Below are 23745 nucleotides of genomic sequence, written 5' to 3' on the forward strand. Positions count from 1 at the left end.
CTTTGCGCTGATAGCTTTGAAGATATGTTCTGTTGGTGGTGAGAGTGGAGCACGACTCTCTCCGTTGCACAATTGGCTAGCGCGATCGGGTGTTAACCAAATGGTTGGAGGTTTGAGCCCACCCGGTGGTGGTGCGGCGCTTTTTTTCCTTTGGGCTGATAGCTCTGAAGAATTGTTCTGACGGTGGTGAGAGTGGAGCATGACTGTCTCCTTGGCGCAATTGGCTAGCGCGATCGGCTGTTAACCGAAATGTTGGAGGTTCGAGCCCTACCGGGAGTGGTGCGTTGCTTTTTTCTTTGCGCTGATAGCTTTGAAGATATGTTCTGATGGTGGTGAAAGTGGAGCACGACTCTCTCCGTGGCGCAATGGGCTAGCGCGATGGGCTGTTAACTGAAAGGTTGGAGGTTCGAGCCCACCCAGTAATGGTATGTTGCTTTTTTTTCTTTGGGCTGATAGCTTTAAAGATATGTTCTGATGGTGGTGAGAGTGGAGCAGGACTGTCTCCATGGCGCAATTGGCTAGCGCGATCGGCTGTTAACCGAAAGTTTGGAGGTTCGAGCCCACCTGGTGGTGGTGCGGCGCTTTTTTTTCTTTGGGCTGTTAGCTCTGAAGAAATGTTCTGACGGTGGTGAGAGTGGAGCACGACTGTCTCCGTGGCACAATTGGCTAGCGCGATTGGCTGTTAACCGAAAGGTTGGAGGTTCGAGCCCACCCGATGGTGGTGCGGCGCTTTTTTTCTTTTGGCTCATAGCTCTGAAGAAATGTTCTGACGGTGGTGCGAGTGGAGCACGACTGCCTCCTTGGCGCAATTGGCTAGCACGTTCGGCAGATAACCGAAAGGTTGGAGGTTCGAGCCCACTCGGTGGTGGTGCGGCGCTTTTTTTTCTTTGGGCTGATACCTTAGAAGATATGTTCTGATGGTGGTGAGAGTGGAGCACGACTGTCTCCTTGGCGCAATTGGCTAGCGCGATCGGCTGTTAACCTAAAGGTTGGAGGTTCGAGCCCTCCCGGGAGTGGTGTGTTGCTTTTTTCTTTGCGCTGATAGCTTTGAAGATATGTTCTGATGGTGGTGAGAGTGGAGCACGACTGTCTCCGTGGCGTAATTGGCTAGCGCAATGGGCTATTAACCGAAAGGTTGGACGCTCGAACCCACCCGGTGGTGGTGCGGCACTTTTTTTCCTTTGGGCTTATAGCTCTGAAGAAATGTTCTGACGGTGTGAGAGTGGAGCACGACTGTCTCCGTGGCGCAATTGGCTAGCGCGATGGGCTATTAACCGAAAGGTTGGAGGTTCAAGCCCACCCGGTGGTGGTGCGGCGCTTTTTTTTCTTTGCCCTGATAGCATTGAAGATATGTTCTGTTGGTGGTGAGAAAAGAGCACGACTCTCTCCGTGGCGCAATTGGCTAGCGCGATCGGCTGTTAACCGAAAGGCTGGAGGTTCGAGCTCTCCCGGGAGTGGTGTGTTGCTTTTTTTTGCGCTGATAGCTTTGAATATATGTTCTGATGGTGGTGGGAGTGGAGCACGACTGTCTCCGTGGCGCAATCGGCTAGCGTGATCGGCTGTTAACCGAAAGGTTGGAGGTTCGAGCCCACTCGGTGGTGGTGCGGCGCTTTTTTTCCTTTGGGCTGATAGCTCTGAAGAAATGTTCTGACGGGGGGGAGAGTGGAGCACGACTGTCTCCGTGGCGCAATTGGCTGGCGCGATCGGCTGTTAACCGAAAGGTTGGAGGTTCGAGCCCACTCGGTGGTGGTGCGGCGCTTTTTTTTTCTTTGGGCTGAGTGCTTTGAAGATATGTTGTGATGGTGGTGAGAGTGGAGCAGGACTGTCTCCGTGGCGCAATTGGCTAGCGAGATCGGCTGTTAACCGACAGGTTCGAGGTTCAAGCCCTCCCGGGAGTGGTGTGTTGCTTTTTTCTTTGCGCTGATAGCTTTGAAGATATGTTCTGATGGTGGTGGGAGTGGAGCACGACTGTCTCCGTGGCGCAATCGGCTAGCGCGTTCGGCTGTTAACCGAAAGGTTGGAGGTTCGAGCCCTCCCGGGAGTGGTGTGTTGCTTTTTTTCTTTGCCCTTATAGCTTTGAAGATATGTTCTGATGGTGGTGAGGGTGGAGCACGACTGTCTCCGTGGCGTAATTGGCTAGCGCGATGGGCTGTTAACTGAAAGGTTGGAGGTTCGAGCCCACCCGATGGTGGTGCGGCGCTTTTTTTTCTTTGGGCTGATAGCTCTGAAGAAATGTTCTGACGATGGTGAGAGTGGAGCAGGACTGTCTCCGTGGCGCAATTGGCTAGCGCGATCGGCTGTTAACCGAAAGGTTGGAGGTTCGAGCTCTCCCGGGAGTGGTGTGTTGCTTTTTTTGCGCTGATAGCTTTGAAGATATGTTCTGATGGTGGTGGAAGTGGAGCACGACTATCTCCGTGGCGCAATTGGCTAGCGCGATCGGCTGTTAACCGAATAGTTGGAGGTTCAAGCCCACCCGGTGGTGGTGCGGCGCTTCTTTTTCTTTGGGCTGATAGCTCTGAAGAAATGTTCTGACGGGGAGGAGGGTGGACCACGACTGTCTCCGTGGCGCAATTGGCTGGCGCGATCGGCTGTTAACCGAAAGGTTGGAGGTTCGAGCCCAGCCGATGGTGGTGCGGCGCTTTTTTTTCTTTGGGCTGATAGCTCTGAAGAAATGTTCTGACGATGGTGAGAGTGGAGCAGGACTGTCTCCGTGGCGCAATTGGCTAGCGAGATCGGCTGTTAACCGAAAGGTTCGAGGTTCAAGCCCTCCCGGGAGATGTGTGTTGCTTTTTTCTTTGCGCTGGTAGCTTTGAAGATATGTTCTGTTGGTGGTGACAGTGGAGCACGACTCTCTCCATTGCGCAATTGGCTAGCGCGATCGGGTGCTAACCAAAAGGTTGGAGGTTTGAGCCCACCCGGTGGTGGTGCGGTGCTTTTTTTCCTTTGGGCTGATAGCTCTGAAGAAATGTTCTGACGGTGCTGAGAGTGGAGCATGACTGTCTCCGTGGCGCGATTTGCTAGCGCGATCAGCTGTTAACTGAAAGGTTGGAGGTTCTAGCCCTCCCGGGAGTGGTGTGTTGCTTTTTTTTCTTTGGGCTGATAGCTTTGAAGATATGTTCTGATGGTGGTGAGAGTGGAGCAAGACTGTCTCCGTGGCGCAATCGGCTAGCGCGATCGGCTGGTAACCGAAAGGTTGGAGGTTCGAGCCCACGCGGTGGTGGTGTGATGCTTTTTTTTCTTTGGGCTGATAGCTTTGAAGATATGTTGTGATGGTGGTGACAGTGGAGCCCGACTGTCTCCGTGGCGCAATTGGCTAGCGCGATGGGCTGTTAACTGAAAGGTTGGAGGTTCGAGCCCTCCCAGGAGTGGTGTGTTGCTTTTTTTTCTTTGGGCTGATAGCTTTGAAGATATGTTCTGATGGTGGTGAGAGTGGAACAGGACTGTCTCCATGGCGCAATTGGCTAGCGCGATCGGCTGTTAACCGAAAGGTTGGAGGTTCGAGCCCACCCGGTGGTGGTGCGGCGCTTTTTTTTGGGGGGCTCATAGCTCTGAAGAAATGTTCTGACGGTGGTGAGAGTGGAGCACGACTGTCTCCGTGGCGCAATTGGCTAGCGCGATTGGCTATTAACCGAAACGTTGGAGGTTCGAGCCCACCCGATGGTGGTGCGGCGCTTTTTTTTCTTTGGGCTGATAGCTCTGAAGAAATGTTCTGACGGTGGTGAGAGTGGAGCCGGACTGTCTCCGATGCGGAAGTGGCTAGCGCGATCGGCTGTTAACCGAAATGTTGGAGGTTCGAGCCCTCCCGGGAGTGGTGTGTTGCTTTTTTCTTTGCGCTGATAGCTTTGGAGATATGTTCTGTTGGGTGTGAGAAAGGAGCACGACTCTCTCTGTGGCGCAATTGGCTAGCGCGATCGGCTGTTAACCAAAAGGTTGGAGGTTTGAGCCCACCCGGTGGTGGTGCGGCGCTTTTTTTCTTTGGGCTGATAGCTCTGAAGATATGTTCTGGTGGTGGTGAGAGTGGAGCGGGACTGTCTCCGTTACGCGATTCTCTAGCGCGATCGGCTGTTAACCGAAAGGTTGGAGGTTCGAGCCCACCCGGTGGTGGTGCGGCGCTTTTTTTTCTTTCGTCTGATAGCTTTGAATATATGTTCTGATGGTGGTGAGAGTGGAGCAGGACTGTCTCCGTGGCGCAATTTGCTAGCGCGATCGGCTGTTAACAGAAAAGTTGGAGGTTCGAGCCCTCTCGGGAGTGGTGTGTTGCTTTTTTCTTTGCGCTTATAGCTTTTGTTCTGATGGTGGTGAGAGTGGAGCATGACTGTCTCCGCGGCGCAATTGGCTAGCGCGATCGGCTGTTAACCGAAAGCTTCGAGGTTCAAGCCCTCCCGGGAGTGGTGTGTTCTTTTTTCTTTGCGCTGATAGCTTTGAAGATATGTTCTGTTGGTGGTGAGAAAGGAGCACGACTCTCTCCGTGGCGCAATTGGCTAGCGCGATCGGCTGTTAACGAAAAGGTTGGAGGTTCAAGCCCACCCGGTGGTGGTGCGGCGCTTTTTTCCTTTGGGCTGATAGCTCTGAAGAAATGTTCTGACGGTAGTGAGAGTGGAGCAGGACTGTCTCCGTGGCGCAATTGGCTAGCGCGATGGGCTGTTAACCGAAAGGTTGGAGGTTCGAGCCCACCCGAAGGTGGTGCGGCGCTTCTTTTTCTTTGGGCTGATAGCTCTGGAGAAATGTTCTCACGGTGGTGAGAGTGGAGCATGACTGTCTCCTTGGCGCAATTGGCTAGCGCGATCGGCTGTTAACCGAAAGGTTGGAGGTTCGAGCCCTCCCGGGAGTGGTGTGTTGCTTTTTTCTTTGCGCTGATAGCTTTGAAGATATGTTCTGATGGTGGTGAGAGTGGAGCACGACTGTCTCCGTGGCGTAATTGGCTAGCGCGATGTGCTATTACCCGAAAGGTTGGACGCTCGAACCCACCCGGTGGTGGTGCGGCACTTTTTTTCCTTTGGGCTTATAGCTCTGAAGAAATGTTCTGACGGTGGTGAGAGTGGAGCACGAATGTCTCCGTGGCGCAATTGGCTGGCGCGATGGGCTATTAACCGAAAGGTTGGAGGTTCGAGCCCACCCGGTGGTGGTGCGGCGCTTTTTTTTCTTTGCCCTGATAGCTTTGAAGATATGTTCTGTTGGTGGTGAGAAAGGAGCACGACTCTCTCCGTGGCGCAATTGGCAAGCACGATCGGCTGTTAACCAAAAGGTTGGAGGTTCGAGCCCACCCGGTGGTGGTGCGGCGCTTTTTTTCTTTGGGCTGATAGCTCTGAAGAAATGTTCTGACGGTGGTGAGAGTGGAGCAGGACGGTCTCCGTGGCGCAATTGGATAGCGCGATCATCTGTTAACCGAAAGGTTGGAGGTTCGAGCTCTCCCGGGAGTGGTGTGTTGCTTTTTTCTTTGCGCTGATAGCTTTGAAGATATGTTCTGATGGTGGTGAGAGTGGAGCACGACTGTCTCCGTGGCGTAATTGGCTAGCGCGATGGGCTATTAACCGAAAGGTTCGAGGTTCAAGCCCACCCGGTGGTGGTGCGGCGCTTTTTTTTTGGGCTGATAGCTCTGAAGAAATGTTCTGACGGTGGTGAGAGTGGAGCATGACTGTCTCTGTGGCGCAATTGGCTAGCGCGATGGGCTGTTAACCGAAAGGTTGGAGGTTCGAGCCCACCCGATGGTTGTGCGGCGCTTCTTTTTCTCTGGGCTGATAGCTCTGAACAAATGTTCTGACGGTGGTGAGAGTGGAGCAGGACTGTCTCCGTGGCGCAATTGGCTAGCGCGATCCGCTGTTAACCAAAAGGCTGGAGGTTCGAGCTCTCCCGGGAGTGGTGTGTTGCTTTTTTTTGCGCTGATAGCTTTGAATATATGTTCTGATGGTGGTGGGAGTGGAGCACGACTGTCTCCGTGGCGCAATCGGCTAGCGCGATCGGCTGTTAACCGAAAGGTTGAAGGTTCGAGCCCACTCGGTGGTGGTGCGGCGCTTTTTTTTCTTTGGGCTGATAGCTCTGAAGAAATGTTGTGACGGGGGGGAGAGTGGAGCACGACTGTCTCCGTGGCGCAATTGGCTGGCGCGATCGGCTGTTAACCGAAAGGTTGGAGGTTCGAGCCCACTCGGTGGTGGTGCGGCGCTTTTTTTTTCTTTGGGCTGATAGCTTTGAAGATATGTTGTGATGGTGGTGAGAGTGGAGCAGGACTGTCTCCGTGGCGCAATTGGCTAGCGAGATCGGCTGTTAACCGACAGGTTCGAGGTTCAAGCCCTCCCGGGAGTGGCGTGTTGCTTTTTTCTTTGCGCTGATAGCTTTGAAGATATGTTCTGATGGTGGTGGGAGTGGAGCACGACTGTCTCCATGGCACAATCGGCTAGCGCGATCGGCTGTTAACCGAAAGGTTGGAGGTTCGAGCCCACTCGGTGGTGGTGCAGCGCTTTTTTTTCTTTGGGCTGATAGCTCTGAAGAAATGTTCTGACGGTGGTGAGAGTGGAGCACGACTGTCTCCGTGGCACAATTGGCTAGCGCGATTGGCTGTTAACCGAAAGGTTGGAGGTTCGAGCCCACCCGAAGGTGGTGCGGTGCTTTTTTCTTTTGGCTGATAGCTCTGAAGAAATGTTCTGACGGTGGTGAGAGTGGAGCATGACTGTCTCCTTGGCACAATCGGCTAGCACGTTCGGCAGTTAACCGAAAAGTTGGAGGTTCGAGCTCTCCCAGGAGTGGTGTGTTGCTTTTTTTTGCGCTGATAGCTTTGAAGATATGTTCTGATGGTGGTGGAAGTGGAGCATGACTATCTCCGTGGCGCAATTGGCTAGCGCGATCGGCTGTTAACCGAATAGTTGGAGGTTCAAGCCCACCCGGTGGTGGTGCGGTGCTTTTTTTCCTTTGGGCTGATAGCTTTGAAGATATGTTGTGATGGTGGTGAGAGTGGAGCACGACTGTCTCCGTGGCGCAATTGGCTAGCGCTATGGGCTGTTAACTGAAAGGTTGGAGGTTCGAGCTCTCCCGGGAGTGGTGTGTTGCTTTTTTCTTTGCGCTGATAGCTTTGAAGATATGTTCTGATGGTGGTGGGAGTGGAGCACGACTGTCTCCGTGGCGCAATTGGCTAGCGCGTTCGGCTGTTAACCGAAAGGTTGGAGGTTCGAGCCCTCCCGGGAGTGGTGTGTTGCTTTTTTTCTTTGCCCTTATAGCTTTGAAGATATGTTCTGATGGTGGTGAGAGTGGAGCACGACTGTCTCCGTGGCGTAATTGGCTAGCGCGATGGGCTGTTAACTGAAAGGTTGGAGGTTCGAGCCCACTCAGTGGTGGTGCGGCGCTTTTTTTTCTTTGGGCTGAGTGCTTTGAAGATATGTTGTGATGGTGGTGAGAGTGGAGCAGGACTGTCTCCGTGGCGCAATTGGCTAGCGAGATGGGCTGTTAACCGACAGGTTCGAGGTTCAAGCCCTCCCGGGAGTGGTGTGTTGCTTTTTTCTTTGCGCTGATAGCTTTGAAGATATGTTCTGATGGTGGTGGGAGTGGAGCACGACTGTCTCCGTGGCGCAATCGGCTAGCGCGTTCGGCTGTTAACCGAAAGGTTGGAGGTTCGAACCCTCCCGGGAGTGGTGTGTTGCTTTTTTTCTTTGCCCTTATAGCTTTGAAGATATGTTCTGATGGTGGTGAGAGTGGAGCACGACTGTCTCCGTGGCGTAATTGGCTAGCGCGATGGGCTGTTAACTGAAAGGTTGGAGGTTCGAGCCCACCCGATGGTGGTGCGGCGCTTTTTTTTCTTTGGGCTGATAGCTCTGAAGGAATGTTCTGACGATGGTGAGAGTGGAGCATGACTGTCTCCGTGGCGCAATTGGCTAGCGCGATCGGCTGTTAACCGAAAGGTTGGAGGTTCGACCTCTCCCGGGAGTGGTGTGTTGCTTTTTTTTGCGCTGATAGCTTCGAAGATATGTTCTGATGGTGGTGGAAGTGGAGCACGACTATCTCCGTGGCGCAATTGGCTAGCGCGACCGGCTGTTAACCGAATAGTTGGAGGTTCAAGCCCACCCGGTGGTGGTGCGGCGCTTCTTTTTCTTTGGGCTGATAGCTCTGAAGAAATGTTCTGACGGGGAGGAGGGTGGACCACGACTGTCTCCGTGGCGCAATTGGCTGGCGCGATCGGCTGTGAACCGAAAGGTTGGAGGTTCGAGCCCACTTGGTGGTGGTGCGGCGCTTTTTTTTTCTTTGGGCTGATAGCCTTTGGGATATGTTCTGATGTTGGTGAGAGTGGAGCAGGACTGTCTCCGTGGCGGAATTTGCTAGCGAGATCGGCTGTTAACCGAAAGGTTCGAGGTTCAAGCCCTCCCGGGAGTGGTGTGTTGCTTTTTTCTTTGCGCTGATAGCTTTGAAGATATGTTCTGTTGGTGGTGAGAGTGGAGCACGACTCTCTCCGTTGCACAATTGGCTAGCGCGATCGGGTGTTAACCAAAAGGTTGGAGGTTTGAGCCCACCCGGTGGTGGTGCGGCGCTTTTTTTCCTTTGGGCTGATAGCTCTGAAGAATTGTTCTGACGGTGGTGAGAGTGGAGCATGACTGTCTCCTTGGCGCAATTGGCTAGCGCGATCGGCTGTTAACCGAAAGGTTGGAGGTTCGAGCCCTACCGGGAGTGGTGTGTTGCTTTTTTCTTTGCGCTGATAGCTTTGAAGATATGTTCTGATGGTGGTGAGACTGGAGCACGACTCTCTCCGTGGCGCAATTGGCTAGCGCGATGGGCTGTTAACTGAAAGGTTGGAGGTTCGAGTCCACCCAGTAATGGTATGTTGCTTTTTTTTTCTTTGGGCTGATAGCTTTAAAGATATGTTCTGATGGTGGTGAGAGTGGAGCAGGACTGTCTCCATGGCGCAATTGGCTAGCGCGATCGGCTGTTAACCGAAAGTTTGGAGGTTCCAGCCCACCTGGTGGTGGTGCGGCGCTTTTTTTTCTTTGGGCTGTTAGCTCTGAAGAAATGTTCTGACGGTGGTGAGAGTGGAGCACGACTGTCTCCGTGGCGCAATTGGCTAGCGAGATCGGCTGTTAACCGAAAGGTTCGAGGTTCAAGCCCTCTCGGTAGTGGTGTGTTGCTTTTTTCTTTGCGCTGATAGCTCTGAAGAAATGTTCTGTTGGTGGTGAGAGTGGAGCACGACTTTCTCCGTTGCGCAATCGGCTAGCGCGATCGGGTGTTAACCAAAAGGTTGGAGGTTCGAGCCCACCCGGTGGTGGTGCGGCGCTTTTTTTTCTTTGGGCTGATAGCTCTGGAGAATTGTTCTGACGGTGGTGAGAGTGGAGCACGACTGTCTCGAGGGCGCAATTGGCTAGCGCGATCGGCTGTTAACCGAAAGGCTGGAGGTTCGAGCTCTCCCGGGAGTGGTGTGTTGCTTTTTTTTGCGCTGATAGCTTTGAATATATGTTCTGATGGTGGTGGGAGTGGAGCACGACTGTCTCCGTGGCGCAATCGGCTAGCGTGATCGGCTGTTAACCGAAAGGTTGGAGGTTCGAGCCCACTCGGTGGTGGTGCGGCGCTTTTTTTTCCTTTGGGCTGATAGCTCTGAAGAAATGTTCTGACGGGGGGGAGAGTGGAGCACGACTGTCTCCGTGGCGCAATTGGCTGGCGCGATCGGCTGTTAACCGAAAGGTTGGAGGTTCGAGCCCACTCGGTGGTGGTGCGGCGCTTTTTTTTCTTTGGGCTGAGTGCTTTGAAGATATGTTGTGATGGTGGTGAGAGTGGAGCAGGACTGTCTCCGTGGCGCAATTGGCTAGCGAGATCGGCTGTTAACCGACAGGTTCGAGGTTCAAGCCCTCCCGGGAGTGGTGTGTTGCTTTTTTCTTTGCGCTGATAGCTTTGAAGATATGTTCTGATGGTGGTGGGAGTGGAGCACGACTGTCTCCGTGGCGCAATCGGCTAGCGCGTTCGGCTGTTAACCGAAAGGTTGGAGGTTCGAACCCTTCCCGGGAGTGGTGTGTTGCTTTTTTTCTTTGCCCTTATAGCTTTGAAGATATGTTCTGATGGTGGTGAGAGTGGAGCACGACTGTCTCCGTGGCGTAATTGGCTAGCGCGATGGGCTGTTAACTGAAAGGTTGGAGGTTCGAGCCCACCCGATGGTGGTGCGGCGCTTTTTTTTCTTTGGGCTGATAGCTCTGAAGAAATGTTCTGACGATGGTGAGAGTGGCGCATGACTGTCTCCGTGGCGCAATTGGCTAGCGCGATCGGCTGTTAACCGAAAGGTTGGAGGTTCGAGTTCTCCCGGGAGTGGTGTGTTGCTTTTTTTTGCGCTGATAGCTTTGAAGATATGTTCTGACGGTGGTGGAAGTGGAGCACGACTATCTCCGTGGCGCAATTGGCTAGCGCGACCGGCTGTTAACCGAATAGTTGGAGGTTCAAGCCCACCCGGTGGTGGTGCGGCGCTTCTTTTTCTTTGGGCTGATAGCTCTGAAGAAATGTTCTGACGGGGAGGAGGGTGGACCACGACTGTCTCCGTGGCGCAATTGGCTGGCGCGATCGGCTGTGAACCGAAAGGTTGGAGGTTCGAGCCCACTTGGTGGTGGTGCGGCGCTTTTTTTTCTTTGGGCTGATAGCCTTTAAGATATGTTCTGATGGTGGTGAGAGTGGAGCAGGACTGTCTCCGTGGCGTAATTGGCTAGCGCGATGGGCTGTTAACTGAAAGGTTGGAGGTTCGAGCCCACCCGATTGTGGTGCGGCTCTTTTTTTTCTTTGGGCTGATAGCTCTGAAGAAATCTTCTGACGATGATGAGAGTGGAGCAGGACTGTCTCCGTGGCGGAATTTGCTAGCGAGATCGGCTGTTAACCGAAAGGTTCGAGGTTCAAGCCCTCCCGGGAGTGGTGTGTTGCTTTTTTCTTTGCGCTGATAGCTTTGAAGATATGTTCTGTTGGTGGTGAGAGTGGAGCACGACTCTCTCCGTTGCACAATTGGCTAGCGCGATCGGGTGTTAACCAAAAGGTTGGAGGTTTGAGCCCACCCGGTGGTGGTGCGGCGCTTTTTTTCCTTTGGGCTGATAGCTCTGAAGAATTGTTCTGACGGTGGTGAGAGTGGAGCATGACTGTCTCCTTGGCGCCATTGGCTAGCGCGATCGGCTGTTAACCGAAAGGTTGGAGGTTCGAGCCCTACCGGGAGTGGTGTGTTGCTTTTTTCTTTGCGCTGATAGCTTTGAAGATATGTTCTGATGGTGGTGAGACTGGAGCACGACTCTCTCCGTGGCGCAATTGGCTAGCGCGATGGGCTGTTAACTGAAAGGTTGGAGGTTCGAGTCCACCCAGTAATGGTATGTTGCTTTTTTTTTCTTTGGGCTGATAGCTTTAAAGATATGTTCTGATGGTGGTGAGAGTGGAGCAGGACTGTCTCCATGGCGCAATTGGCTAGCGCGATCGGCTGTTAACCGAAAGTTTGGAGGTTCCAGCCCACCTGGTGGTGGTGCGGCGCTTTTTTTTCTTTGGGCTGTTAGCTCTGAAGAAATGTTCTGACGGTGGTGAGAGTGGAGCAGGACTGTCTCCGTGGCGCAATTGGCTAGCGAGATCGGCTGTTAACCGAAAGGTTCGAGGTTCAAGCCCTCTCGGTAGTGGTGTGTTGCTTTTTTCTTTGCGCTGATAGCTCTGAAGAAATGTTCTGTTGGTGGTGAGAGTGGAGCACGACTTTCTCCGTTGCGCAATCGGCTAGCGCGATCGGGTGTTAACCAAAAGGTTGGAGGTTCGAGCCCACCCGGTGGTGGTGCGGCGCTTTTTTTTCTTTGGGCTGATAGCTCTGGAGAATTGTTCTGACGGTGGTGAGAATGGAGCACGACTGTCTCCTTGGCGCAATTGGCTAGCGCGATCGGCTGTTAACCTAAAGGTTGGAGGTTCGAGCCCTCCCGGGAGTGGTGTGTTGCTTTTTTCTTTGCGCTGATAGCTTTGAAGATATGTTCTGATGGTGGTGAGAGTGGAGCACGACTGTCTCCGTGGCGTAATTGGCTAGCGCAATGGGCTATTAACCGAAAGGTTGGACGCTTGAACCCACCCGGTGGTGGTGCGGCACTTTTTTTCCTTTGGGCTTATAGCTCTGAAGAAATGTTCTGACGGTGGTGAGAGTGGAGCACGACTGTCTCCGTGGCGCAATTGGCTAGCGCGATGGGCTATTAACCGAAAGGTTGGAGGTTCGAGCCAACCCGGTGGTGGTGCGGCGCTTTTTTTTCTTTGCCCTGATAGCATTGAAGATATGTTCTGTTGGTGGTGAGAAAAGAGCACGACTCTCTCCGTGGCGCAATTGGCTAGCGCGATCGGCTGTTAACCGAAAGGCTGGAGGTTCGAGCTCTCCCGGGAGTGGTGTGTTGCTTTTTTTTGCGCTGATAGCTTTGAATATATGTTCTGATGGTGGTGGGAGAGGAGCACGACTGTCTCCGTGGCGCAATCGGCTAGCGTGATCGGCTGTTAACCGAAAGGTTGGAGGTTCGAGCCCACTCGGTGGTGGTGCGGCGCTTTTTTTCCTTTGGGCTGATAGCTCTGAAGAAATGTTCTGACGGGGGGGAGAGTGGAGCACGACTGTCTCCGTGGCGCAATTGGCTGGCGCGATCGGCTGTTAACCGAAAGGTTGGAGGTTCGAGCCCACTCGGTGGTGGTGCGGCGCTTTTTTTTCTTTGGGCTGAGTGCTTTCAAGATATGTTGTAATGGTGGTGAGAGTGGAGCAGGACTGTCTCCGTGGCACAATTGGCTAGCGAGATCGGCTGTTAACCGACAGGTTCGAGGTTCAAGCCCTCCCGGGAGTGGTGTGTTGCTTTTTTTCTTTGCGCTGATAGCTTTGAAGATATGTTCTGATGGTGGTGGGAGTGGAGCACGACTGTCTCCGTGGCGCAATCGGCTAGCGCGTTCGGCTGTTAACCGAAAGGTTGGAGGTTCGAACCCTCCCGGGAGTGGTGTGTTGCTTTTTTTCTTTGCCCTTATAGCTTTGAAGATATGTTCTGATGGTGGTGAGAGTGGAGCACGACTGTCTCCGTGGCGTAATTGGCTAGCGCGATGGGCTGTTAACTGAAAGGTTGGAGGTTCGAGCCCACCCGATGGTGGTGCGGCGCTTTTTTTTCTTTGGGCTGATAGCTCTGAAGAAATGTTCTGACGATGGTGAGAGTGGAGCAGGACTGTCTCCGTGGCGCAATTGGCTAGCGCGATTGGCTGTTAACCGAAACGTTGGAGGTTCGAGCCCACCCGATGGTGGTGCGGCGCTTTTTTTTCTTTGGGCTGATAGCTCTGAAGAAATGTTCTGACGGTGGTGAGAGTGGAGCCGGACTGTCTCCGATGCGGAAGTGGCTAGCGCGATCGGCTGTTAACCGAAATGTTGGAGGTTCGAGCCCTCCCGGGAGTGGTGTGTTGCTTTTTTCTTTGCGCTGATAGCTTTGGAGATATGTTCTGTTGGTGGTGAGAAAGGAGCATGACTCTCTCTGTGGCGCAATTGGCTAGCGCGATCGGCTGTTAACCAAAAGGTTGGAGGTTCGAGCCCACCCGGTGGTGGTGCGGCGCTTTTTTTCTTTGGGTTGATAGCTCTGAAGATATGTTCTGGTGGTGGTGAGAGTGGAGCACGACTCTCTCCGTTGCACAATTGGCTAGCGCGATCGGGTGTTAACCAAAAGGTTGGAGGTTTGAGCCCACCCGGTGGTGGTGCGGCGCTTTTTTTCCTTTGGGCTGATAGCTCTGAAGAATTGTTCTGACGGTGGTGAGAGTGGAGCATGACTGTCTCCTTGGCGCAATTGGCTAGCGCGATCGGCTGTTAACCGAAAGGTTGGAGGTTCGAGCCCTACCGGGAGTGGTGTGTTGCTTTTTTCTTTGCGCTGATAGCTTTGAAGATATGTTCTGATGGTGGTGAGAGTGGAGCACGACTCTCTCCGTGGCGCAATTGGCTAGCGCGATGGGCTGTTAACTGAAAGGTTGGAGGTTCGAGTCCACCCAGTAATGGTATGTTGCTTTTTTTTTCTTTGGGCTGATAGCTTTAAAGATATGTTCTGATGGTGGTGAGAGTGGAGCAGGAATGTCTCCATGTCGCAATTGGCTAGCGCGATCGGCTGTTAACCGAAAGTTTGGAGGTTCCAGCCCACCTGGTGGTGGTGCGGCGCTTTTTTTTCTTTGGGCTGTTAGCTCTGAAGAAATGTTCTGACGGTGGTGACAGTGGAGCACGACTGTCTCCGTGGCACAATTGGCTAGCGCGATTGGCTGTTAACCGAAAGGTTGGAGGTTCGAGCCCACCCGATGGTGGTGCGGCGCTTTTTTTCTTTTGGCTCATAGCTCTGAAGAAATGTTCTGACGGTGGTGAGAGTGGAGCACGACTGTCTCCTTGGCGCAATTGGCTAGCACGTTCGGCAGATAACCGAAAGGTTGGAGGTTCGAGCCCACTCGGTGGTGGTGCGGCGCTTTTTTTTCTTTGGGCTGATACCTTTGAAGATATGTTCTGATGGTGGTGAGAGTGGAGCAGGACTGTCTCCGTGGCGCAATTGGCTAGCGAGATCGGCTGTTAACCGAAAGGTTCGAGGTTCAAGCCCTCTCGGTAGTGGTGTGTTGCTTTTTTCTTTGCGCTGATAGCTCTGAAGAAATGTTCTGTTGGTGGTGAGAGTGGAGCACGACTGTCTCCGTGGCGTAATTGGCTAGCGCAATGGGCTATTAACCGAAAGGTTGGACGCTCGAACCCACCCGGTGGTGGTGCGGCACTTTTTTTCCTTTGGGCTTATAGCTCTGAAGAAATGTTCTGACGGTGGTGAGAGTGGAGCACGACTGTCTCCGTGGCGCAATTGGCTAGCGCGATGGGCTATTAACCGAAAGGTTGGAGGTTCGAGCCCACACGGTGGTGGTGCTGCGCTTTTTTTTCTTTGCCCTGATAGCATTGAAGATATGTTCTGTTGGTGGTGAGAAAAGAGCACGACTCTCTCCGTGGCGCAATTGGCTAGCGCGATCGGCTGTTAACCGAAAGGCTGGAGGTTCGAGCTCTCCCGGGAGTGGTGTGTTGCTTTTTTTTGCGCTGATAGCTTTGAAGATATGTTGTGATGGTGGTGAGAGTGGAGCAGGACTGTCTCCGTGGCGCAATTGGCTAGCGAGATCGGCTGTTAACCGACAGGTTCGAGGTTCAAGCCCTCCCGGGAGTGGTGTGTTGCTTTTTTCTTTGCGCTGATAGCTTTGAAGATATGTTCTGATGGTGGTGGGAGTGGAGCACGACTGTCTCCGTGGCGCAATCGGCTAGCGCGTTCGGCTGTTAACCGTAAGGTTGGAGGTTCGAACCCTCCCGGGAGTGGTGTGTTGCTTTTTTTCTTTGCCCTTATAGCTTTGAAGATATGTTCTGATGGTGGTGAGAGTGGAGCACGACTGTCTCCGTGGCGTAATTGGCTAGCGCGATGGGCTGTTAACTGAAAGGTTGGAGGTTCGAGCCCACCCGATGGTGGTGCGGCTCTTTTTTTTCTTTGGGCTGATAGCTCTGAAGAAATGTTCTGACGATGGTGAGAGTGGAGCAGGACTGTCTCCGTGGCGCAATTGGCTAGCGCGATCGGCTGTTAACCGAAAGGTTGGAGGTTCGAGCTCTCCCGGGAGTGGTGTGTTGCTTTTTTTTGCGCTGATAGCTTTGAAGATATGTTCTGATGGTGGTGGAAGTGGAGCACGACTATCTCCGTGGCGCAATTGGCTAGCGCGACCGGCTGTTAACCGAATAGTTGGAGGTTCAAGCCCACCCGGTGGTGGTGCGGCGCTTCTTTTTCTTTGGGCTGATAGCTCTGAAGAAATGTTCTGACGGGGAGGAGGGTGGACCAAGACTGTCTCCGTGGCGCAATTGGCTGGCGCGATCGGCTGTGAACCGAAAGGTTGGAGGTTCGAGACCACTCGGTGGTGGTGCGGCGCTTTTTTTTCTTTGGGCTGATAGCCTTTAAGATATGTTCTGATGGTGGTGAGAGTGGAGCAGGACTGTCTCCGTGGCGTAATTGGCTAGCGCGACGGGCTGTTAACTGAAAGGTTGGAGGTTCGAGCCCACCCGATGGTGGTGCGGCTCTTTTTTTTCTTTGGGCTGATAGCTCTGAAGAAATGTTCTGACGATGAGGAGAGTGGAGCAGGACTGTCTCCGTGGCGCAATTGGCTAGCGCGATTGGCTGTTAACCGAAAGGTAGGAGGTTCGAGCTCTCCCGGGAGTGGTGTGTTGCTTTTTTTTGCGCTGATAGCTTTGAAGATATGTTCTGATGGTGGTGGAAGTGGAGCACGACTATCTCCGTGGCGCAATTGGCTAGCGCGACCGGCTGTTAACCGAATAGTTGGAGGTTCAAGCCCACCCGGTGGTGGTGCGGCGCTTCTTTTTCTTTGGGCTGATAGCTCTGAAGAAATGTTCTGACGGGGAGGAGGGTGGACCACTACTGTCTCCGTGGCGCAATTGGCTGGCGCGATCGGCTGTGAACCGAAAGGTTGGAGGTTCGAGCCCACTCGGTGGTGGTGCGGCGCTTTTTTTTCTTTGGGCTGATAGCCTTTAAGATATGTTCTGATGGTGGTGAGAGTGGAACAGGACTGTCTCCGTGGCGTAATTGGCTAGCGCGATGGGCTGTTAACTGAAAGGTTGGAGGTTCGAGCCCACCCGGTGGTGGTGCGGCGCTTTTTTTCCTTTGGGCTGATAGCTCTGAAGAATAGTTCTGACGGTGGTCAGAGTGGAGCATGACTGTCTCCTTGGCGCAATTGGCTAGCGCGATCGGCTGTTAACCGAAAGGTTGGAGGTTCGAGCCCTACCGGGAGTGGTGTGTTGCTTTTTTCTTTGCGCTGATAGCTTTGAAGATATGTTCTGATGGTGGTGAGAGTGGAGCACGACTCTCTCCGTGGCGCAATTGGCTAGCGCGATGGGCTGTTAACTGAAAGGTTCGAGTCCACCCAGTAATGGTATGTTGCTTTTTTTTTCTTTGGGCTGATAGCTTTAAAGATATGTTCTGATGGTGGTGAGAGTGGAGCAGGACTGTCTCCATGGCGCAATTGGCTAGCGCGATCGGCTGTTAACCGAAAGTTTGGAGGTTCCAGCCCACCTGGTGGTGGTGCGGCGCTTTTTTTTCTTTGGGCTGTTAGCTCTGAAGAAATGTTCTGACGGTGGTGAGTGTGGAGCACGACTGTCTCCGTGGCGCAATTGGCTAGCGAGATCGGCTGTTAACCGAAAGGTTCGAGGTTCAAGCCCTCTCGGTAGTGGTGTGTTGCTTTTTTCTTTGCGCTGATAGCTCTGAAGAAATGTTCTGTTGGTGGTGAGAGTGGAGCACGACTTTCTCCGTTGCGCAATCGGCTAGCGCGATCGGGTGTTAACCAAAAGGTTGGAGGTTCGAGCCCACCCGGTGGTGGTGCGGCGCTTTTTTTTCTTTGGGCTGATAGCTCTGGAGAATTGTTCTGACGGTGGTGAGAGTGGAGCACGACTGTCTCCTTGGCGCAATTGGCTAGCGCGATCGGCTGTTAACCTAAAGGTTGGAGGTTCGAGCCCTCCCGGGAGTGGTGTGTTGCTTTTTTCTTTGCGCTGATAGCTTTGAAAATATGTTCTGATGGTTGTGAGAGTGGAGCACGACTGTCTCCGTGGCGTAATTGGCTAGCGCAATGGGCTATTAACCGAAAGGTTGGACGCTTGAACCCACCCGGTGGTGGTGCGGCACTTTTTTTCCTTTGGGCTTATAGCTCTGAAGAAATGTTCTGACGGTGGTGAGAGTGGAGCACGACTGTCTCCGTGGCGCAATTGGCTAGCGCGATGGGCTATTAACCGAAAGGTTGGAGGTTCGAGCCAACCCGGTGGTGGTGCGGCGCTTTTTTTTCTTTGCCCTGATAGCCTTGAAGATATGTTCTGTTGGTGGTGAGAAAAGAGCACGACTCTCTCCGTGGCGCAATTGGCTAGCGCGATCGGCTGTTAACCGAAAGGCTGGAGGTTCGAGCTCTCCCGGGAGTGGTGTGTTGCTTTTTTTTGCGCTGATAGCTTTGAATATATGTTCTGATGGTGGTGGGAGTGGAGCACGACTGTCTCCGTGGCGCAATCGGCTAGCGTGATCGGCTGTTAACCGAAAGGTTGGAGGTTCGAGCCCACTCGGTGGTGGTGCGGCGCTTTTTTTCCTTTGGGCTGATAGCTCTGAAGAAATGTTCTGACGGGGGGGAGAGTGGAGCACGACTGTCTCCGTGGCGCAATTGGGAGAGTGGAGCACGACTGTCTCCGTGGCGCAATTGGCTGGCGCGATCGGCTGTTAACCGAAAGGTTGGAGGTTCGAGCCCACTCGGTGGTGGTGCGGCGGTTTTTTTTCTTTGGGCTGAGTGCTTTGAAGATATGTTGTGATGGTGGTGAGAGTGGAGCAGGACTGTCTCCGTGGCGCAATTGGCTAGCGAGGTCGGCTGTTATCCGACAGGTTCGAGGTTCAAGCCCTCCCGGGAGTGGTGTGTTGCTTTTTTCTTTGCGCTGATAGCTTCGAAGATATGTTCTGATGGTGGTGGGAGTGGAGCACGACTGTCTCCGTGGCGCAATCGGCTAGCGCGTTCGGCTGTTAACCGAAAGGTTGGAGGTTCGAACCCTCCCGGGAGTGGTGTGTTGCTTTTTTTCTTTGCCCTTATAGCTTTGAAGATATGTTCTGATGGTGGTGAGAGTGGAGCACGACTGTTTCCGTGGCGTAATTGGCTAGCGCGATGGGCTGTTAACTGAAAGGTTTGAGGTTCGAGCCCACCCGATGGTGGTGCGGCTCTTTTTTTTCTTCGGGCTGATAGCTCTGAAGAAATGTTCTGACGATGGTGAGAGTGGAGCAGGACTGTCTCCGTGGCGCAATTGGCTAGCGCGATCGGCTGTTAACCGAAAGGTTGGAGGTTCGAGCTCTCCCGGGAGTGGTGTGTTGCTTTTTTTGCGCTGATAGCTTTGAAGATATGTTCTGATGGTGGTGGAAGTGGAGCACGACTATCTCCGTGGCGCAATTGGCTAGCGCGACCGGCTGTTAACCGAATAGTTGGAGGTTCAAGCCCACCCGGTGGTGGTGCGGCGCTTCTTTTTCTTTGGGCTGATAGCTCTGAAGAAATGTTCTGACGGGGAGGAGGGTGGACCACGACTGTCTCCGTGGCGCAATTGGCTGGCGCGATCGGCTGTGAACCGAAAGGTTGGAGGTTCGAGACCACTCGGTGGTGGTGCGGCGCTTTTTTTTCTTTGGGCTGATAGCCTTTAAGATATGTTCTGATGGTGGTGAGAGTGGAGCAGGACTGTCTCCGTGGCGTAATTGGCTAGCGCGATGGGCTGTTAACTGAAAGGTTGGAGGTTCGAGCCCACCCGATGGTGGTGCGGCTCTTTTTTTTCTTTGGGCTGATAGCTCTGAAGAAATGTTCTGACGATGATGAGAGTGGAGCGGGAGTGTCTCCGTGGCGCAATTGGCTAGCGCGATTGGCTGTTAACCGAAAGGTTGGAGGTTCGAGCTCTCCCGGGAGTGGTGTGTTGCTTTTTTTTGCGCTGATAGCTTTGAAGATATGTTCTGATGGTGGTGGAAGTGGAGCACGACTATCTCCGTGGCGCAATTGGCTAGCGCGACCGGCTGTTAATCGAATAGTTGGAGGTTCAAGCCCACCCGGTGGTGGTGCGGCGCTTCTTTTTCTTTGGGCTGATAGCTCTGAAGAAATGTTCTGACGGGGAGGAGGGTGGACCACGACTGTCTCCGTGGCGCAATTGGCTGGCGCGATCGGCTGTGAACCGAAAGGTTGGAGGTTCGAGCCCACTCGGTGGTGGTGCGGCGCTTTTTTTTCTTTGGGCTGATAGCCTTTAAGATATGTTCTGATGGTGGTGAGAGTGGAGCAGGACTGTCTCCGTGGCGTAATTGGCTAGCGCGATGGGCTGTTAACTGAAAGGTTGGAGGTTCGAGCCCACCCGATGGTGGTGCGGCTCTTTTTTTTCTTTGGGCTGATAGCTCTGAAGAAATGTTCTGACGATGATGAGAGTGGAGCAGGACTGTCTCCGTGGCGCAATTGGCTAGCGCGATTGGCTGTTAACCGAAAGGTTGGAGGTTCGAGCTCTCCCGGGAGTGGTGTGTTGCTTTTTTTGCGCTGATAGCTTTGAAGATATGTTCTGATGGTGGTGGAAGTGGAGCACGACTATCTCCGTGGCGCAATTGGCTAGCGCGATCGGCTGTTAACCGAAAGGTTGGAGGTTCGAGCCCACTCGGTGGTGGTGCGGCACTTTTTTTTTCTTTGGGCTGATAGCCTTTGGGATATGTTCTGATGTTGGTGAGAGTGGAGCAGGACTGTCTCCGTTGCGGAATTGGCTAGCGAGATCGGCTGTTAACCGAAAGGTTCGAGGTTCAAGCCCTCCCGGGAGTGGTGTGTTGCTTTTTTCTTTGCGCTGATAGCTTTGAAGATATGTTCTGTTGGTGGTGAGAGTGGAGCACGACTCTCTCCGTGGCGCAATTGGCTAGCGCGATGGGCTGTTAACTGAAAGGATCGAGTCCACCCAGTAATGGTATGTTGCTTTTTTTTCTTTGGGCTGATAGCTTTAAAGATATGTTCTGATGGTGGTGAGAGTGGAGCAGGACTGTCTCCATGGCGCAATTGGCTAGCGCGATCGGCTGTTAACCGAATGTTTGGAGGTTCCAGCCCACCTGGTGGTGGTGCGGCGCTTTTTTTTCTTTGGGCTGTTAGCTCTGAAGAAATGTTCTGACGGTGGTGAGAGTGGAGCACGACTGTCTCCGTGGCGCAATTGGCTAGCGAGATCGGCTGTTAACCGAAAGGTTCGAGGTTCAAGCCCTCTCGGTAGTGGTGTGTTGCTTTTTTCTTTGCGCTGATAGCTCTGAAGAAATGTTCTGTTGGTGGTGAGAGTGGAGCACGACTTTCTCCGTTGCGCAATCGGCTAGCGCGATCGGGTGTTAACCAAAAGGTTGGAGGTTCGAGCCCACCCGGTGGTGGTGCGGCGCTTTTTTTTCTTTGGGCTGATAGCTCTGGAGAATTGTTCTGACGGTGGTGAGAGTGGAGCACGACTGTCTCCTTGGCGCAATTGGCTAGCGCGATCGGCTGTTAACCTAAAGGTTGGAGGTTCGAGCCCTCCCGGGAGTGGTGTGTTGCTTTTTTCTTTGCGCTGATAGCTTTGAAGATATGTTCTGATGGTGGTGAGAGTGGAGCACGACTGTCTCCGTGGCGTAATTGGCTAGCGCAATGGGCTATTAACCGAAAGGTTGGACGCTTGAACCCACCCGGTGGTGGTGCGGCACTTTTTTTCCTTTGGGCTTATAGCTCTGAAGAAATGTTCTGACGGTGGTGAGAGTGGAGCACGACTGTCTCCGTGGCGCAATTGGCTAGCGCGATGGGCTATTAACCGAAAGGTTGGAGGTTCGAGCCAACCCGGTGGTGGTGCGGCGCTTTTTTTTCTTTGCCCTGATAGCCTTGAAGATATGTTCTGTTGGTGGTGAGAAAAGAGCACGACTCTCTCCGTGGCGCAATTGGCTAGCGCGATCGGCTGTTAACCGAAGGGCTGGAGGTTCGAGCTCTCCCGGGAGTGGTGTGTTGCTTTTTTTGCGCTGATAGCTTTGAATATATGTTCTGATGGTGGTGGGAGTGGAGCACGACTGTCTCCGTGGCGCAATCGGCTAGCGTGATCGGCTGTTAACCGAAAGGTTGGAGGTTCGAGCCCACTCGGTGGTGGTGCGGCGCTTTTTTTCCTTTGGGCTGATAGCTCTGAAGAAATGTTCTGACGGGGGGGAGAGTGGAGCACGACTGTCTCCGTGGCGCAATTGGCTGGCGCGATCGGCTGTTAACCGAAAGGTTGGAGGTTCGAGCCCACTCGGTGGTGGTGCGGCGCTTTTTTTTCTTTGGGCTGAGTGCTTTGAAGATATGTTGTGATGGTGGTGAGAGTGGAGCAGGACTGTCTCCGTGGCGCAATTGGCTAGCGAGATCGGCTGTTATCCGAGAGGTTCGAGGTTCAAGCCCTCCCGGGAGTGGTGTGTTGCTTTTTTCTTTGCGCTGATAGCTTTGAAGATATGTTCTGATGGTGGTGGGAGTGGAGCACGACTGTCTCCGTGGCGCAATCGGCTAGCGCGTTCGGCTGTTAACCGAAAGGTTGGAGGTTCGAACCCTCCCGGGAGTGGTGTGTTGCTTTTTTTCTTTGCCCTTATAGCTTTGAAGATATGTTCTGACGGTGGTGAGAGTGGAGCACGACTGTCTCCGTGGCGCAATTGGCTAGCGCGTTCGGCTGTTAACCGAAAGGTTGGAGGTTCGAACCCTCCCGGGAGTGGTGTGTTGCTTTTTTTCTTTGCCCTTATAGCTTTGAAGATATGTTCTGATGGTGGTGAGAGTGGAGCACGACTGTCTCCGTGGCGTAATTGGCTAGCGCGATGGGCTGTTAACTGAAAGGTTGGGGGTTCGAGCCCACCCGATGGTGGTGCGGCGCTTTTTTTTCTTTGGGCTGATAGCTCTGAAGAAATGTTCTGACGATGGTGAGAGTGGAGCAGGACTGTCTCCGTTGCGGAATTGGCTAGCGAGATCGGCTGTTAACCGAAAGGTTCGAGGTTCAAGCCCTCCCGGGAGTGGTGTGTTGCTTTTTTCTTTGCGCTGATAGCTTTGAAGATATGTTCTGTTGGTGGTGAGAGTGGAGCACGACTCTCTCCGTTGCACAATTGGCTAGCGCGATCGGGTGTTAACCAAAAGGTTGGAGGTTTGAGCCCACCCGGTGGTGGTGCGGCGCTTTTTTTCCTTTGGGCTGATAGCTCTGAAGAATAGTTCTGACGGTGGTGAGAGTGGAGCATGACTGTCTCCTTGGCGCAATTGGCTAGCGCGATCGGCTGTTAACCGAAAGGTTGGAGGTTCGAGCCCTACCGGGAGTGGTGTGTTGCTTTTTTCTTTGCGCTGATAGCTTTGAAGATATGTTCTGATGGTGGTGAGAGTGGAGCACGACTCTCTCCGTGGCGCAATTGGCTAGCGCGATGGGCTGTTAACTGAAAGGTTCGAGTCCACCCAGTAATGGTATGTTGCTTTTTTTTTCTTTGGGCTGATAGCTTTAAAGATATGTTCTGATGGTGGTGAGAGTGGAGCAGGACTGTCTCCATGGCGCAATTGGCTAGCGCGATCGGCTGTTAACCGAAAGTTTGGAGGTTCCAGCCCACCTGGTGGTGGTGCGGCGCTTTTTTTTCTTTGGGCTGTTAGCTCTGAAGAAATGTTCTGACGGTGGTGAGAGTGGAGCACGACTGTCTCCGTGGCGCTATTGGCTAGCGAGATCGGCTGTTAACCGAAAGGTTCGAGGTTCAAGCCCTCTCGGTAGTGGTGTGTTGCTTTTTTCTTTGCGCTGATAGCTCTGAAGAAATGTTCTGTTGGTGGTGAGAGTGGAGCACGACTTTCTCCGTTGCGCAATCGGCTAGCGCGATCGGGTGTTAACCAAAAGGTTGGAGGTTCGAGCCCACCCGGTGGTGGTGCGGCGCTTTTTTTTCTTTGGGCTGATAGCTCTGGAGAATTGTTCTGACGGTGGTGAGAGTGGAGCACGACTGTCTCCTTGGCGCAATTGGCTAGCGCGATCGGCTGTTAACCTAAAGGTTGGAGGTTCGAGCCCTCCCGGGAGTGGTGTGTTGCTTTTTTCTTTGCGCTGATAGCTTTGAAGATATGTTCTGATGGTGGTGAGAGTGGAGCACGACTGTCTCCGTGGCGTAATTGGCTAGCGCAATGGGCTATTAACCGAAAGGTTGGACGCTTGAACCCACCCGGTGGTGGTGCGGCACTTTTTTTCCTTTGGGCTTATAGCTCTGAAGAAATGTTCTGACGGTGGTGAGAGTGGAGCACGACTGTCTC

The 23745-nt window shown here is 53.2% G+C and overlaps 7 non-coding genes across 7 annotated transcripts; all 7 read left to right on the forward strand.

Annotated features, from left to right (window-relative positions):
* The first annotated feature begins 1967 nt into the window (after positions 1-1967).
* TRNAN-GUU (transfer RNA asparagine (anticodon GUU)) lies at positions 1968-2044 on the forward strand. Its single transcript has one exon. It is a non-coding gene; the product is annotated as a tRNA-Asn (tRNA).
* Positions 2045-7101: 5057 nt separating this feature from the next.
* Positions 7102-7178, forward strand: TRNAN-GUU (transfer RNA asparagine (anticodon GUU)). Its single transcript has one exon. It is a non-coding gene; the product is annotated as a tRNA-Asn (tRNA).
* A 364-nt stretch (positions 7179-7542) lies between these two features.
* On the forward strand, positions 7543-7619 carry TRNAN-GUU (transfer RNA asparagine (anticodon GUU)). Its single transcript has one exon. It is a non-coding gene; the product is annotated as a tRNA-Asn (tRNA).
* A 5221-nt stretch (positions 7620-12840) lies between these two features.
* Positions 12841-12917, forward strand: TRNAN-GUU (transfer RNA asparagine (anticodon GUU)). Its single transcript has one exon. It is a non-coding gene; the product is annotated as a tRNA-Asn (tRNA).
* A 5542-nt stretch (positions 12918-18459) lies between these two features.
* TRNAN-GUU (transfer RNA asparagine (anticodon GUU)) lies at positions 18460-18536 on the forward strand. The gene has a single exon. It is a non-coding gene; the product is annotated as a tRNA-Asn (tRNA).
* Positions 18537-21977: 3441 nt separating this feature from the next.
* On the forward strand, positions 21978-22054 carry TRNAN-GUU (transfer RNA asparagine (anticodon GUU)). Its single transcript has one exon. It is a non-coding gene; the product is annotated as a tRNA-Asn (tRNA).
* Positions 22055-22124: 70 nt separating this feature from the next.
* On the forward strand, positions 22125-22201 carry TRNAN-GUU (transfer RNA asparagine (anticodon GUU)). The gene has a single exon. It is a non-coding gene; the product is annotated as a tRNA-Asn (tRNA).
* Positions 22202-23745: the final 1544 nt, after the last annotated feature.

This window comes from Rhipicephalus microplus, unplaced genomic scaffold (assembly GCF_043290135.1).
Source record: "Rhipicephalus microplus isolate Deutch F79 unplaced genomic scaffold, USDA_Rmic scaffold_44, whole genome shotgun sequence".
Lineage (NCBI taxonomy): Eukaryota > Metazoa > Arthropoda > Arachnida > Ixodida > Ixodidae > Rhipicephalus > Rhipicephalus microplus.